Source organism: Salmo trutta, chromosome 18 (genome assembly GCF_901001165.1).
Source record: "Salmo trutta chromosome 18, fSalTru1.1, whole genome shotgun sequence".
NCBI lineage: Eukaryota > Metazoa > Chordata > Actinopteri > Salmoniformes > Salmonidae > Salmo > Salmo trutta.
Genome location: NC_042974.1, coordinates 58,406,244 through 58,421,166, shown reverse-complemented (window position 1 = coordinate 58,421,166; position 14,923 = coordinate 58,406,244).

Here is a 14,923-nt window from a genome sequence, read left to right as displayed (position 1 = left end):
GTCTGTGAGTATAACAGAACTCATATGGCAGGCAAAAACCTGGAAAAAAAATCCAAACAGGAAGTGGTTTGTAGTTTTTCAAGTGATTGTCTATCCAAACTACAGTGTCTGTGGGGTCATTTGGCACATCCTAAGGCTTCCACTAGATGTCAACAGTCTTTAGAACCTTGTTTGAGGCTTCTACTGTGAAGTGGGGATTAATAAGAGCTCCTGGAGTCAGATGACTGCCAGCAGGGCATGAGCCTCAGCCATGCATGCTCACGTGAGTGGTAGCTCAGTTCCATTGCATTTCTGAAGACAAAGGATTTCTCCGGTTGAACCTTTATTGTGGATTTATGATAAAAACATCCTAAAGATTGATTCTATACATCGTTTGACATGTTGCTACGAACTGTAATTGAATTCTTTGAGTTTTCGTCTGACCTGCACGTCGTGAATTTGAATTTGTGAACTGAAGGCGCGAACAAAAATGAGGTATTTGGACATAAAGGATGGACTTTATCGAACAAAACAAACATTTATTGTGGAACGGGGATTCCTGGGAGTGCATTATGATGAAGATCATCAAAGGCAAGTGAATATTTATAATGCTATTTCTGACTATTGTTGACTCCAACATGGCGGATATATTGTATGGCATGTTTTTGTGTCTGAGCGCCGTACTCAGATTATTGCTTTTTCGGTAAAGCTTTTTTGAAATCTGACACAGCGGTTGCATTAAGGAGAAGTTTATCTAAAGTTCCATGTATAACACTTGTATTTTCATCAACATTTATGATGAATATTTCTGTAAATTGATGTGGCTCTCTGCAAAATCACCAGATGTTTTGGAGGCAAAACATTACTGAACATAACGCTCCAATTTGGCGCCCTGCAATTTCACTGGCTGTTGTCATATCGATCCCGCTAACGGGATTCAAGCCATAAGAAGTTTTAAACAATTTAAAGGCAATGCTACCAAATACTAATTGAGTGTATGTAAACAGGGAACAGGCCTTCCCTGTGGCTCAGTTGGTAGAGCATGGTGTGTGCAATGCCAGGGTTGTGGGTTTGATTCCCAAAGGGGGGCCAGTACAAAAAAAAATGCATGAAATGAAATGGATGCATTCACTACTGTAAGTCGCTCTGGATAAGAGCATCTGCTAAATGACTAAAATGTTAAAAATGTAAACTTCTGACCCACTGGGAATGTGACAAAAAAAATAAAAGCTGAAATAAGTAATTCTCTCTAATATTATTCTGACATTTCACATTCTTAACATTTACATTTAACATTTAAGTCATTTAGCAGACGCTCTTATCCAGAGCGACTTACAAATTGGTGCATTCACCTTATGATATCCAGTGGAACAACCACTTTACAATAGTGCATCTAAATCTTTTAAGGGGGGGTTAGAAGGATTACTTTATCCTATCCTAGGTATTCCTTAAAGAGGTGGGGTTTCAGGTGTCTCCGGAAGGTGGTGATTGACTCCGCTGTCCTGGCGTCGTGAGGGAGTTTGTTCCACCATTGGGGTGCCAGAGCAGCGAACAGTTTTGACTGGGCTGAGCGGGAACTGTACTTCCTCAGAGGTAGGGAGGCGAGCAGGCCAGAGGTGGATGAACGCAGTGCCCTTGTTTGGGTGTAGGGCCTGATCAGAGCCTGAAGGTACGGAGGTGCCGTTCCCCTCACAGCTCCGTAGGCAAGCACCATGGTCTTGTAGCGGATGCGAGCTTCAACTGGAAGCCAGTGGAGAGAGTGGAGGAGCGGGGTGACGTGAGAGAACTTGGGAAGGTTGAACACCAGACGGGCTGCGGCGTTCTGGATGAGTTGTAGGGGTTTAATGGCACAGGCAGGGAGCCCAGCCAACATCGAGTTGCAGTAATCCAGACGGGAGATGACAATTGCCTGGATTAGGACCTGCGCCGCTTCCTGTGTGAGGCAGGGTCGTACTCTGCGAATGTTGTAGAGCATGAACCTACAGGAACGGGTCACCACCTTGATGTTAATTGAGAACGACAGGGTGTTGTCCAGGATCACGCCAAGGTTCTTAGCACTCTGGGAGGAGGACACAATGGAGTTGTCAACCGTGATGGCGAGATCATGGAACGGGCAGTCCTTCCCCGGGAGGAAGAGCAGCTCCGTCTTGCCGAGGTTCAGCTTGAGGTGGTGATCCGTCATCCACACTGATATGTCTGCCAGACATGCAGAGATGCGATTCGCCACCTGGTTATCAGAAGGGGGAAAGGAGAAGATTAATTGTGTGTCGTCTGCATAGCAATGATAGGAGAGACCATGTGAGGATATGACAGAGCCAAGTGACTTGGTGTATAGCAAGAATAGGAGAGGGCCTAGAACAGAGCCCTGGGGGACACCAGTGGTGAGAGCACGTGGTGCGGAGACAGATTCTCGCCACGCCACCTGGTAGGAGCGACCTGTCAGGTAGGACGCAATCCAAGCGTGGGCCGCGCCGGAGATGCCCAACTCGGAGAGGGTGGAGAGGAGGATCTGATGGTTCACAGTATCAAAGGCAGCCGATAGGTCTAGAAGGATGAGAGCAGAGGAGAGAGAGTTAGCTTTAGCAGTGCGGAGCGCCTCCGTGACACAGAGAAGAGCAGTCTCAGTTGAATGACTAGTCTTGAAACCTGACTGATTTGGATCAAGAAGGTCATTCTGAGAGAGATAGCAGGAGAGCTGGCCAAGGACGGCACGTTCAAGAGTTTTGGAGAGAAAAGAAAGAAGGGATACTGGTCTGTAGTTGTTGACATCGGAGGGATCGAGTGTAGGTTTTTTCAGAAGGGGTGCAACTCTCGCTCTCTTGAAGACGGAAGGGACGTAGCCAGTGGTCAAGGATGAGTTGATGAGCGAGGTGAGGTAAGGGAGAAAATAAAGTGGTGACCCTAACTGACCTAAGACAGGGAATTTTTACTAGGATTAAATGTCAGGAATTGTGAAACTGAGTTTAAATGTATTTGGCGTGGTGTATGTAAACTTCCGACTTCAACTGTAGGTCCTGGACGGTAGGAAGCTTGGCCCCAGTGATGTACTGGGCCGTACGCACTATACTCTGTAGCGCTTTATGGTCGGATGCCGAGCAGTTGCCATACCAGGCGGTGATGTAACCAGTCAGGAAGCTCTCAAGGGTGCAGCTGTAAAACTTTGAGGATATGGGGACCCATGTCAAATCTTTTCAGTCTCCTGAGGGGGAAAAGGCATTGTCGTGCCCTCTTCACGACTGTTTTGGTGTTTAGGACCATGATAGTTTGTTGGTGATGTGGGCACCAGGGAACTTGAAACTCTCAACCTGCTCCACTCCAGCCCTGTCGACGTGAATGGGGGCGTGCTCGGCCCTCCTTTTCCTGTAGTCCACGATCATCTCATTTGTCTTGCGCAAGTTGAGGTTAAAATCAGTGCACTATGTAGGGTATAGGCTGTCATTTCAGATTGAGCCTGGTTTATAGTCATCATAACCAATACTCACAGCCTAGGCTTTTCAGGCAACAAGTAGTGCCCGACATTCTGGTTGCTGTGGCAACTGCGATATTTAAAGATGCAGTGATTTCTTTTGGTGAGGAATATCAAATCCATAAAAAAAAAAGGCAAGGCACAAGTGAAATACAATTGTGTGGAAATACTGGAGCACTTGTGGAATGTAGTGGTTCTCTCATGCTCTAAGAAGTCATGAATCCTTTGATTTATCTCTGTGTTGCTCGCCTAAAAACATAACATTTGTTTTGTTCTGGTATGCATGGCTGGAGTGAGAATGAACCTGTATGCATCCCTATGCATCCCACCCAGTCAACAACATGCTGAAACACATTTATTCTACAAAAGACGACCAAATTCATCCCACCCCAACCACCTGGTCCCCACCAAAACACACCATGTGTTTGTTTCCATTCAAATGTATCTGTGCCAAGCCACCGCAACCATTCCACTCTCCTCTCTTGCCAGGCCCCTCTCCTCCTCTCCTCTCTTCCCCCTCTCCTCTCTTCCCCAGCCCCTCTTCTCTCTTCCTAGACCACTCTCCTCAGCAGCTCCTCTCCTCTTCCCCAGCTCCTCTCTTCCTCGGGCCCCTCTCCTCCCCCCCCCACCTCCTCCCCTCTCTTCCCTGGCCACTCTCCTCCCAAGCTCCTCTTTTCTCTTCCCCGGCTCCTCTCCTCTCTTCTCTTCCCCGGCTCCTCTCCCCTCTTCTCTTCCCCGGCTCCTCTCCCCTCTTCTCTTCCCCGGCCCCTCTCCTTCCTCTCTTCCCCGGCCCCTCTCCGGCCACTCTTCTCCGGCCACTCTCCTTCCTCTCTTCCCCGGCCCCTCACCACTCTTCCTAGTCCACTCTCCTCAGCAGCTCCTCTCCTCTTCGGCTCCTATCCGCTCTTCCTCGGCCCAACTCCTCTCTTCTCCACTCGTCCCCGGCTCCTCTCCACTCTTTCCCAGCCCTCTCCTCTCCTCCATCTCCTCTCATGTCTTCCTCATCCCCTCTCCTCTCCTGTCCTGTCCTCCAGTGAAGGCTCAGTCAGGATCTCAACTTACTGTTGAGAGTTAGAATAGTAGAATACACAAGGTGAAATTTCAAAACTTGGTATTGCATCAGCAGTTCTTCTCGTTTTGTCAGTCACTAACAGTCAATCAATTAGCCATGCCAGCGAGCATGCTTTAGATTACCAGGTAAGTGAGTCTAGCCAGTCATGGCTACATTAGCGACCGAGCACACAGGACACCTGCCCAGGGCCCTGACCAGGGCCCTGACCAGGGGGCCCTCATTGATTTTGTCACTCTCACTCAGACTTCATATAGACATGGCATTAGTCAACAATTGAAAAAAAATGTGTTTTAAAACTGCATAATGTTTCACCTTACTGTGAAATGCTTACTTACAAGCTCTTAACCAACAATGCAGTTTTAAGAAAATAGAGTAATATTTACTAAATAAACTAAAGTAAAAAATAACAAATATTTCAAAAGTAAGACAATAAAATAACAATACAAAGGCTATATACGGGGGGTACCGGTACCGAGTCAATGTGCGGGGGTACTGGTTAGTAATTAATTTGTACATGTAGGTAAAGGTAATGTGACTATGCATAGATAATAAACAGCGAGTAGCAGCAGGAAGCTTGGCCCCAGTGATGTACTGGGCTGTACGCACTACACTCTGTAGCGCCTTAAGGTCGGATGCCGAGCAGTTGCCATACCAGGCGGTGATGCAACCGGTCAGGATGCTCTCAATGGTGCAGCTGTAGAACTTTGAGGATATGGGGACCCATGTCAAATCTTTTCGGTCTCCTGAGGGGGAAAAGGCATTGTCGTGCCCTCCTCACGACGGTCTTGGTGTGTTTGGACCACGATAGTTTGTTGATGATGTGGGCACCAGGGATCTTGAAACTCTAGATGCCGTTCCACTACAGCCCCGTCGATGTGAATGCAGGCGTGTTTGGCTCTCCTTTTCCTGTAGTCCACAATCATCTCGTTTGTCTTGCTCACGTTGAGGGAGAGGTTGTTGTTCTGGCACCACACTGCCAGATCTCCAACCTCCTCCCTATAGGCTGTCTCATCGTTGTCGGTGATCAGGCCTACCACCGTTGTCATCAGCAAACTTAATGATGGTGTTGGAGTCGTGCTTGGCCACGCAGTTGTGGGTGAACAGAGAGTACAGGAGGGAACTAAGCACACACCCCTGAGGGGCCCCGTGTGGAGGATCAGCACGGGGCGGCCCGTCAGGAAGTCCAGGATCCAGTTGCAGAGGGAGGTGTTTAGTCCCAGTGTCCTTAGCTTAGTGATGAGCTATGAGGGCACTATGGTGTTGAATGCTGAGCTGTAGTCAATTAACAGCATTCTCACATAGGTTTTGCTTGTGTCCAGGTGGGAAAGGGCAGTGTGGAGTACGATTGAGATTGTGTCATCTGTGGATCTGTTGGGGTGGTATGCGAATTGGAGTGGGTCTAGTGTTTCCGGGATGATGGTGTTGATGTGAGCCATGACTAACCTTTCAAAGTACTTAAGGGCTACCAACGTCATTGCCACGGGGCGGTAGTCATTTATACAGATTGCCTCTGCTTTCTTGGGCACCGAGACTATGGTGGTCAGGGAGAGGTTGAAAATGTCAGTGAAGACACTTGACAGTTAGTCCGCACATGCTCTGAGTACACGTCCTGGTAGTCCATCTGGCCCCGCGGCATTGTGAATGTTGACCTCTTTAATAAATTAAATGGCAAAATGTAGATTTCTGCCTAAACAGACAAACCCAAAAGTAACTGCTATTCATGTATAATTACATGATTCTGACATGCAAAAACTTGGTACAGTGAGAGAAAAAAGTATTTGATCCCCTGCTGATTTTGTACGTTTGCCCACTTACAAAGAAATGATCAGTCTATAATTTTAATCGTAGGTTTATTTGAAGTGAGAGACAGAATAACAACAAAGAAATCCAGAAAAACGCATGTCAAAAATGTTATAAATTGATTTGCATTTTAATGAGGGAAATAAGTATTTGACCCCCTCTCCATCAGAAAGATTTCTGGCTCCCAGGTGTCTTTTAGACAGGTAACGAGCTGAGATTAGGAGCACACTCTCAAAGGGAGTGCTCCTAATCTCAGTTTGTTACCTGTATAAAAGACACCTGTCCACAGAAGCAATCAATCAATCAGATTCCAAACTCTCCACCATGGCCAAGACCAAAGAGCTCTCCAAGGGTGTCAGGGACAAGATTGTAGACCTACACAAGGCTAGAATGGGCTACAAGACCATCGCCAAGCAGCTTGGTGAGAAGGTGGCAACAGTTGGTGCCCCTACTCAAGAAAGCACATATACATGCCCGTCTGAAGTTTGTCAATGAACATCTGAATGATTCAGAGGACAACTGGGTGAAAGTGTTGTGGTCAGATGAGACCAAAATGGAGCTCTTTGGCATCAACTCAACTCGCCGTGTTTGGAGGTGGAGGAATGCTGCCTATGACCCCAAAACAACCATCCCCACCGTCAAACATGGAGGTGGAAACATTTTGCTTTGGGGGTGTTTTTCTGCTAAGGGGACAGGACAACTTCACCGCATCAAAGGGACGATGGACGGGGCCATATACCATCAAATCTTGGGTGAGAACCTCCTTCCCTCAGCCAGGGCATTGAAAATGGGTCGTGGATGGGTATTCCAGCATGACAATGACCCAAAACACACGGCCAAGGCAACAAAGGAGTGGCTCAAGAAGAAGCACATTAAGGTCCTGGAGTGGCCTAGCCAGTCTCCAGACCTTAATCCCATAGAAAATCTGTGGAGGGAGCTGAAGGTTCGAGTTGCCAAACGTCAGCCTCGAAACCTTAATGACTTGGAGAAGATCTGCAAAGAGGAGTGGGACAAAATCCCTGCTGAGATGTGTGCAAACCTGGTGGCCAACTACAAGAAACGTCTGACCTCTGTGAATGCCAACAAGGGTTTTGCCACCAAGTACTAAGTAATGTTTTGCAGAGGGGTCAAATACTTATTTCCCTCATTAAAATGCAAATCAATTTATAACATTTTTGACATGTGTTTTTCTGGATTTTTTTGTTGTTATTCTGTCTCTCACTGTTCAAATAAATCTACCATTAAAATGATAGACTGATCTTTTTTTTTTCAGTGGGCAAACGTACAAAATCAGCAGGGGATCAAATACTTTTTTCCCTCAATGTACATTTGGAAAGAAGACATCTGGGAGATTGTGAGGAAATGATCAGAAGATAGGAGTTACGTAGTTCAGAATTTTCATTGACAAGCTATAAGTGAATTCTTGATGACTGGAGCTGGAAACACATCAGATCGCTTCCACAACATGTGAACAATATCAGGGGGAAAAATGGGATTGATAGACCTAACTAGAAATGAGCAGATGTTTTATTAAGTGGTGTCAGGTAGTCTCTGAGCCAGGTAGCAATAGTTTGCATTACGCATAAAAGATTATATGCCTTGCATTGTCCCACCCAGGTCAACTACATATCTCTGGAAAGCTTATCTCATTGGCTACAAGACTGTCAAGGTGCCATAGTAGCCAATCCCCTGTGTAATGGATGCCTACTGCGCATAAGCAGGCAACATCATATTTTTGATGGCCAAAGATATAGTCACTCGGTGGATATTCAATGTTACTATTAAGTTATACATCATCAGATGACATTGGCAATAGGCTAGATTTGTTCCTACCAACCTACGGATTTATTTGATACCCCCCATGTAGCTATAGCTCAAACACAGACCAAATGGAAGCTTACTTTGTAAGATGTTTGCTGTTTTGTGTGAAATAAACATTTTGACTTTCGGGCTGGTGATCAATAACGGTAGTTCACAGGCGTATTCTGTGTTTATTTTGTTTGTTTGTTTCACAACGCTAACCAGAATGTAGCTAGTAGCCATCTTGAAATGAGGTCACTGGCTCGGCCTGCCATTATACAATTGTATGCCCATATATGGTATTAAGTCGCACAAAAGATTTGAAGGCACCAATCAATAGCCATGATACTCAGCTTTCTGCAGACACCCTGCTTTTGCAGATAGGAGCTACCATTCTCATATCAGATAAGCGTCCGAATTAGTGTCCCGCTGCTTGAAAGCAGCAGCTCTAGCCTTTAGCTCGGTGCAGATGTTGCCTTTAATCCATGGCTTCTGGTTGGGATGTGTACGTACGGTCACTGCGAGGATGACGTCGTCAATGCACTTATTGATGAAGCCGATGACTGAGGTGGTATACTCCACAATGCCATTGGATGAATCCCGGAACATATTCCTGTCTGTGCAAGCAAAACAGTCCTGTAGCGAAGCATCCACATCATTTGACCACTTCCGTATTGAGTGAGCCACTGGTCACTTTAGTATTTGCGTGTAAGCAGGAATCAGGAGGGTAGAATTATGGTCAGATTTTCCAAATGGAGGGCAAGGGAGAGCTTTGTACAAGTCTCTGTGTGTGGAGTAAAGGTGGTCTAGAGTTTTTTTCCCCCCTGGTTGCACATGTGACATACTGATAGAAATGAGGTAAAATGGATTTAAGTTTGCCTGCATTAAAGTCCCCGGCCACTAGGAGCGCCGCTTCTGGATGAGCATTTTCTTGTTTGCTTATGGCCTTATACAGCTCGTTGAGTGTGGCCTTAGTGCCAGCGTCGGTATGTGGTGGTAAATAGACGGCTATGAAAAATATGAATGAAAACTCTACAGCTTATCATAAGGTACTCTACCTCAGGCAAGCAATACCTCGAGACTACCTTAATATTAGACATCGCACACCAACTGTTATTGACAAATAGACACACACCCCCACCCCTCGTCTTACCGGACGTAGCTGTTCTGCCCTACCGATGCATGGAAAATCCAGCCAATTGTATATTTCCATGTTGTCGTTAAGCCATGACTTGGTGAAACAGTTTTTAATGTCCCGTTAGTAGGATAGTCTCGAACGGAGCTCATCCAGTTTATTCTCCAGTGATTGCACACTGGCTAATAGAACGGATGGTAGAGGAGGGTTACCCACTAGCCGGCGAATTCTCACAAGGCACTCTGATCTCCGCCCCCTGTATTTCCTTCTCTTCTTCATGCGAATGACGAGGATTTGGACCTTGTCTGGGAGCAACATTATATCCTTTGCATCCGTCTCATTAAAGAAAAAATGTTGTCCAGTTCGAGGTGAGTAATCGCTGTTCTGATATCCAGAAGCTCTTTTCGGTCATAAGAGATGGCAGCATCAACATTATGTACAAAATATGCTACAAACAATACAACAAAAAACACAAAATAGCACAATTGGTTAGGAGTCCGTAAAACAGGAGCCATCCCCTCCAGCGCCATTCTATACTCAGCGAAATTGCATGAAATGTGCTTTAAAATCTCTTAAGGATCAACCCCTTTTTTTCCCAAATCTAACTGCCTGTAGCTCAGGCCCTGAAGCAAGGATATGCATTTTCTTGGTACCATTTGAAAGGACACACTTGGAAGTTTGTGGAAATGTGAAAGGAATGTAGGAGATAATATAACACATTAGATCTGGTAAAATATAATACAAAGAAAAAATAAAACATTTTTTTTTTTGTATCATCATCTTTGAAATGCAAGAGGAAGGCCGTAATATATTATTCCAGCCCAGGTGCAATTTAGATATTGGCCACTAGATGGCAACAGTGCATGTGCAAGGTTTTAGTGTAATCCAATAAACCATTGCATTTCTGTTCAAAATTTTGAATTAAGACTGCCCAAATTTGCCAATTTTTTTAATGAATAACTTTTCATGTTCAAAACTGTGCACTCTACTCAAACAATAGCATGGTATTTTTTCACTGTAATAGCTACTGTAAATTGGACAGTGCAGTTAGATTAACAAGAATGTAAGCTTTCTGCCAATATCAGATATGTCTATGTCCTGGGAAACATTCTTGTTACTTACAACCTCATGCTAATCGCATTAGCCTACGTTAGCTCAATCGTCCCGCAGGGGACCCACCAATCCTGAAGAAGTTTTAAAACTGCACATTGTCCTCTCCACCTCCTAGAAGGGGGCAACTTAAATGTTTTGCGCAAGAGGTGGTGTGGTCGCCCAACCAAATCAATAAGGCCCCCAAAAGGCTAGAGTCAGCCCTGCTCCCTGCTACTTGAGCACCAAGCGTTCAACAGCCAGGCAAACAAATTAGCATCAGAGACTTGAACCCCACTAAAAGCAAGGGCAGGCTGGGAAATTGGAATTTAGACTATTATAGTTACAGCGGCACACTCTCCAGACACACACACTCCCCAGACACACTCCACAGACACACACACACACACACACACACACACACACACACACACACACACACACACACACACACACACACACACACACACACACACACACACACACACACACACACACACACACACACACACACACACACACACACACACACACACACACACACACACACACACACACACACACACACACACACACACACACACACACACACACACACACAAGGTAGACACACAGAGCGACGTACACACAGACGAGCATCAGTCCCAGAGGGGTGCAAAGCCCATAATTTACACACCATTCGGTTTGATAGAGCCAATATACTGTAATATGCATCACATACTAAACCACACCAAGAACGACTACAAAGAGCCCCATAAATGTGTCTGTAAGGGTGGATAGTATGCCCCTTACTTGCTTGCCCTGGATGGTTCAAGCTGTCTGGCTGATGTTGGTGAGCAAGGAGAGGCAGGAAGCAGAAGATTCAATACAATATTTTTATTTAAAGTCTCTTGGAGCAGGTGCAGGTATTTAAAAAATAAACAAATCATTCAACATGATGCTAGACAAGGCTCAAAGTAATTAATAAACTGATTTCAAATGAATATAAAGACTGATCTTCAGTCTGACTAACCCCTAGGGCTCAGAACAACCCTAACTAACCCCTGCAGAGACAGGTGGTCATCTTAATCTCCCATAAAGCTCTACACCTGAGCATTTATAACCTGGTAGAGACTAGGTGACAGGAAACAGGAAACACTTGTAATTAAATGCAAACTAAGCCAATAAACACTTGAAAAGTAAACAATAACAGTTTAAATACTATAATCTGCACAATACAGCCATTTAAAGCACTGGACTAGAGCAGGACCCCCCCCCCCCCCCCCAATTAGTAGTGTCCCTTCTTAATGAGCAGACCATGGCCACCTGTGAGGGGTGTACTACTTTAGACTAGCAAATAGGACTGCTTTAGACTGGCAAATAGGACTGCTTTAGACTGGCAAATAGTTCTGCTTTAGACCTGCCAGTAGTACTGCTTTAGACTGGCCTGTAGTACTGCTTTAGACTGGCCTGTAGTACTGCTTTAGACTGGCCAGTAGTACTGCTTTAGACTGGCCAGTAGTACTGCTTTAGACTGGAAAATAGTTCTGCTTTAGACGGGCAAAAAGTTCTGCTTCAGATGGGCAAATAGTTATTCTTTAGACTTTATCGGATTTACTTCTCATGCCTTCTGTAATTTATATTCAATGTTTAGAAATTATTTTGAATAAATCAGACACTGGTGACGCACTCAACCTAAATGAATATTTGGTGAAGTGTCCAAGCTACTATATCACCATGCATACTGTGGATTGGGACTCGTGAGGAAGCACAGTTAGCCTTCTCACATTATCCTTTAGTAGAGGAAATATTCATGAAATTGTGTTTATCTCCATGTAACAACCACACTATCCCTGTCACGGTTGTCGTAAGATGAAGGAGCGGACCAAAGTGCACCGTGTGTATCGTTCCACATTTTCTTTATTAAACTGTGAAACTATGCAATACATACAAAAAACAACAAACCGTGACGCAGAGGTGAAACATACACTAACTCAAAAACAATCTCCCACAAACCCAGGTGGGAAAAACAACTACTTAAGTATGATCTCCAATTAGAGACAACGATGACCAGCTGCCTCTAATTGGAGATCATTCCAAACAAAGCCCATAATAGAAATACAAAACTAGAACATAAAATCTAAAATCTAAACTAGAAATCCCCCCCTGTACTCCCTGCAGAAGACTGTACTCCCTGTTCACTCATGACTGCATGGCCAGACACGACTCCAACACCATCATTAAGTTTGCAGATGACACAACAGTGGTAGGCCTGATCACCGACAACGATGAGATAGCCTATAGGGAGGAGGTCAGAGACCTGGCCGTGTGGTGCCAGGACAACAACCTCTCCCTCAACGTGATCAAGACAAAGGAGATGATTGTGGACTACAGGAAAAGGAGGACCGAGCATGCCCCCATTCTCACTGAAGGGGCTGTAGTGGAGCAGGCTGAGAGCTTCAAGTTCCTTGGTGTCCACATCACCAACAAGCTAACATGGTCCAAGCACACCAAGACAGTGGTGAAGAGGGCACTACAAACCCTATTCCCCCTCAGGAGACATTGGCATGGGTCCTCAGATCCTCAAAAGGTTCTACAGCTGCACCATTGAGAGCATCCTGACTGGTTGCATCACTGCCTTGTATGGCAACTGCTCGGCCTCCGACCGCAAGGCCCTACAGAGGGTAGTGCGTACGGCCCAGTACACCAGGACCTGCACACCAGGACCTCTATACCAGGCGGTGTCAGAGGAAGGCCCTAAACATTGACAAAGACTCCAGCCACCCTAGTCATAGACTATTCTCTCTGCTACCGAACGGCAAGCGGTACCGGAGCGCCAAGTCTAGGTCCAAGAGGCTTCTTAACAGCTTCTACCCCCAAGCCATAAGACTCCTGAACATCGGTTGATTTCTTCTTTTTCTCCACAATTTCATCATTTCCAATTACAATCTTGTCTTATCGCTGCAACTCCCCAACGGGCTTGGGTTAACCCGGAAGCCAGCCGCACCAATGTGTCGGAGGAAACACTGTTCAACTGATGACCAAGTCAGCCTGCAGGCGCCCACCCCGCCACAAGGAGTCGCTAGAGCGCGATGAGCCATGTAAATCCCCCCGGCCAAACCCTCCCCTAACCTGTAGTTTCGCTGGGCCAATTGTGAGCCACCCTATAGGATTCCCGGTCACGGCCGGTTGTGACACAGCCTGGGACCGAACCTGGCTCTGCAGTGACGCCTCAAGCACTGCGGTGCAGTGCTTTAGACCGCTGCGCCACTCGGGAGGCGGCCCAACGCTTTTAACTGCTAGGATACCTGCCCTCATACATTTCTTCAACACTTTCTCCCTCCCAACACCCAGTGTATCAGACTCTAAACTATGGAGGGAATTACTCTCTATCCTCCAAACAAAAAGCATCAAGGTCTCTCCTGATGTGCTATCCTCCAAACAAAAAGCATCAAGGTCTCTCCTGATGTGAGAGCCTGTGAGGAATAAAATGTCCTTAATCAGACCAAGGGAGTTTTCGTAGCATTCTCCTTTGTCGCACACAAACCCCTCTGGACAAATCTGTAATTACTGGGAGCGTGTAGATGATTACCAGCACTACTGCAGAAGCAGGGTATGACCAGAGATTCACAAGGCTGGATAGAAGTACACTGAAAATAAGGATAGGACAGTCAGTCATGTGAGTTTCCTCTCCTACATTTACACACATTTTAAGACACAGGACAGGTTCTTTAACATCAGTGAAAATCAGGAAGGAAAGGAGAGGAAGCCAGGTCAGACTTAATTGAGATGCACCCAGTGTCCCTGTCATATTTTATCCTGCTGTAATCACAACATGGGAATTGTATCACACCTGTAGAATACCTCTGACCATCAGCAGAATTGTGACGTACTGTAACTGCCTCTTTTACCCACAAATCCACAGGTAGAGATAGGAAGAGCCCATCTCTGCAACACCAGGCAGGACGGAATAAGCAATCTTTCCCAAATCTCAGATGGTTGCCGAGCAATCAATGTTATGTATACCTCTGCTACAACTTTACATATTCCATTCTCTCTCCCTCCCTTTCTCTGCTACAACTTTACATATTCCATCTCTCTCGCTCGCTTGCTCTCACTCTCTCACCCCATGGTATAGATAAACATAGCTGTGTCCCAGCAGGATTGTAGCGTTCAGAGCAGGGCCTCATTATGATGGGTGAAGTCAGGGTGAAGCTGGATCAGCCCATACATTAGGATGTGTCTCAAGTGGCACCCTATTCCCTGTATAGGGCCCTGGTCAAGAGTAGTGAACTACAGTATAATAGGGAATAGATTGCCATTTGGAACACAGCCTTACAGATGGACCGATGTCTTGAACACCCCAGGAATCATATTAACCTCTGTGTTCATCAGGCAGATTGGCATATGATGCTCATCTACACTATGTTGCTCATTTATAATGAAACACATGAATTACTTCGGCAATGCTCAGAATGCTCTCGACCTATAGCCCCGCTACACACACATATGCACACATTGAAACTACAGGTAACTGATAAAATAATGGAAACATTTGAGTAAATGAGGGATACAAAGTATTTTGAAAGCAAGTGCTTCCACA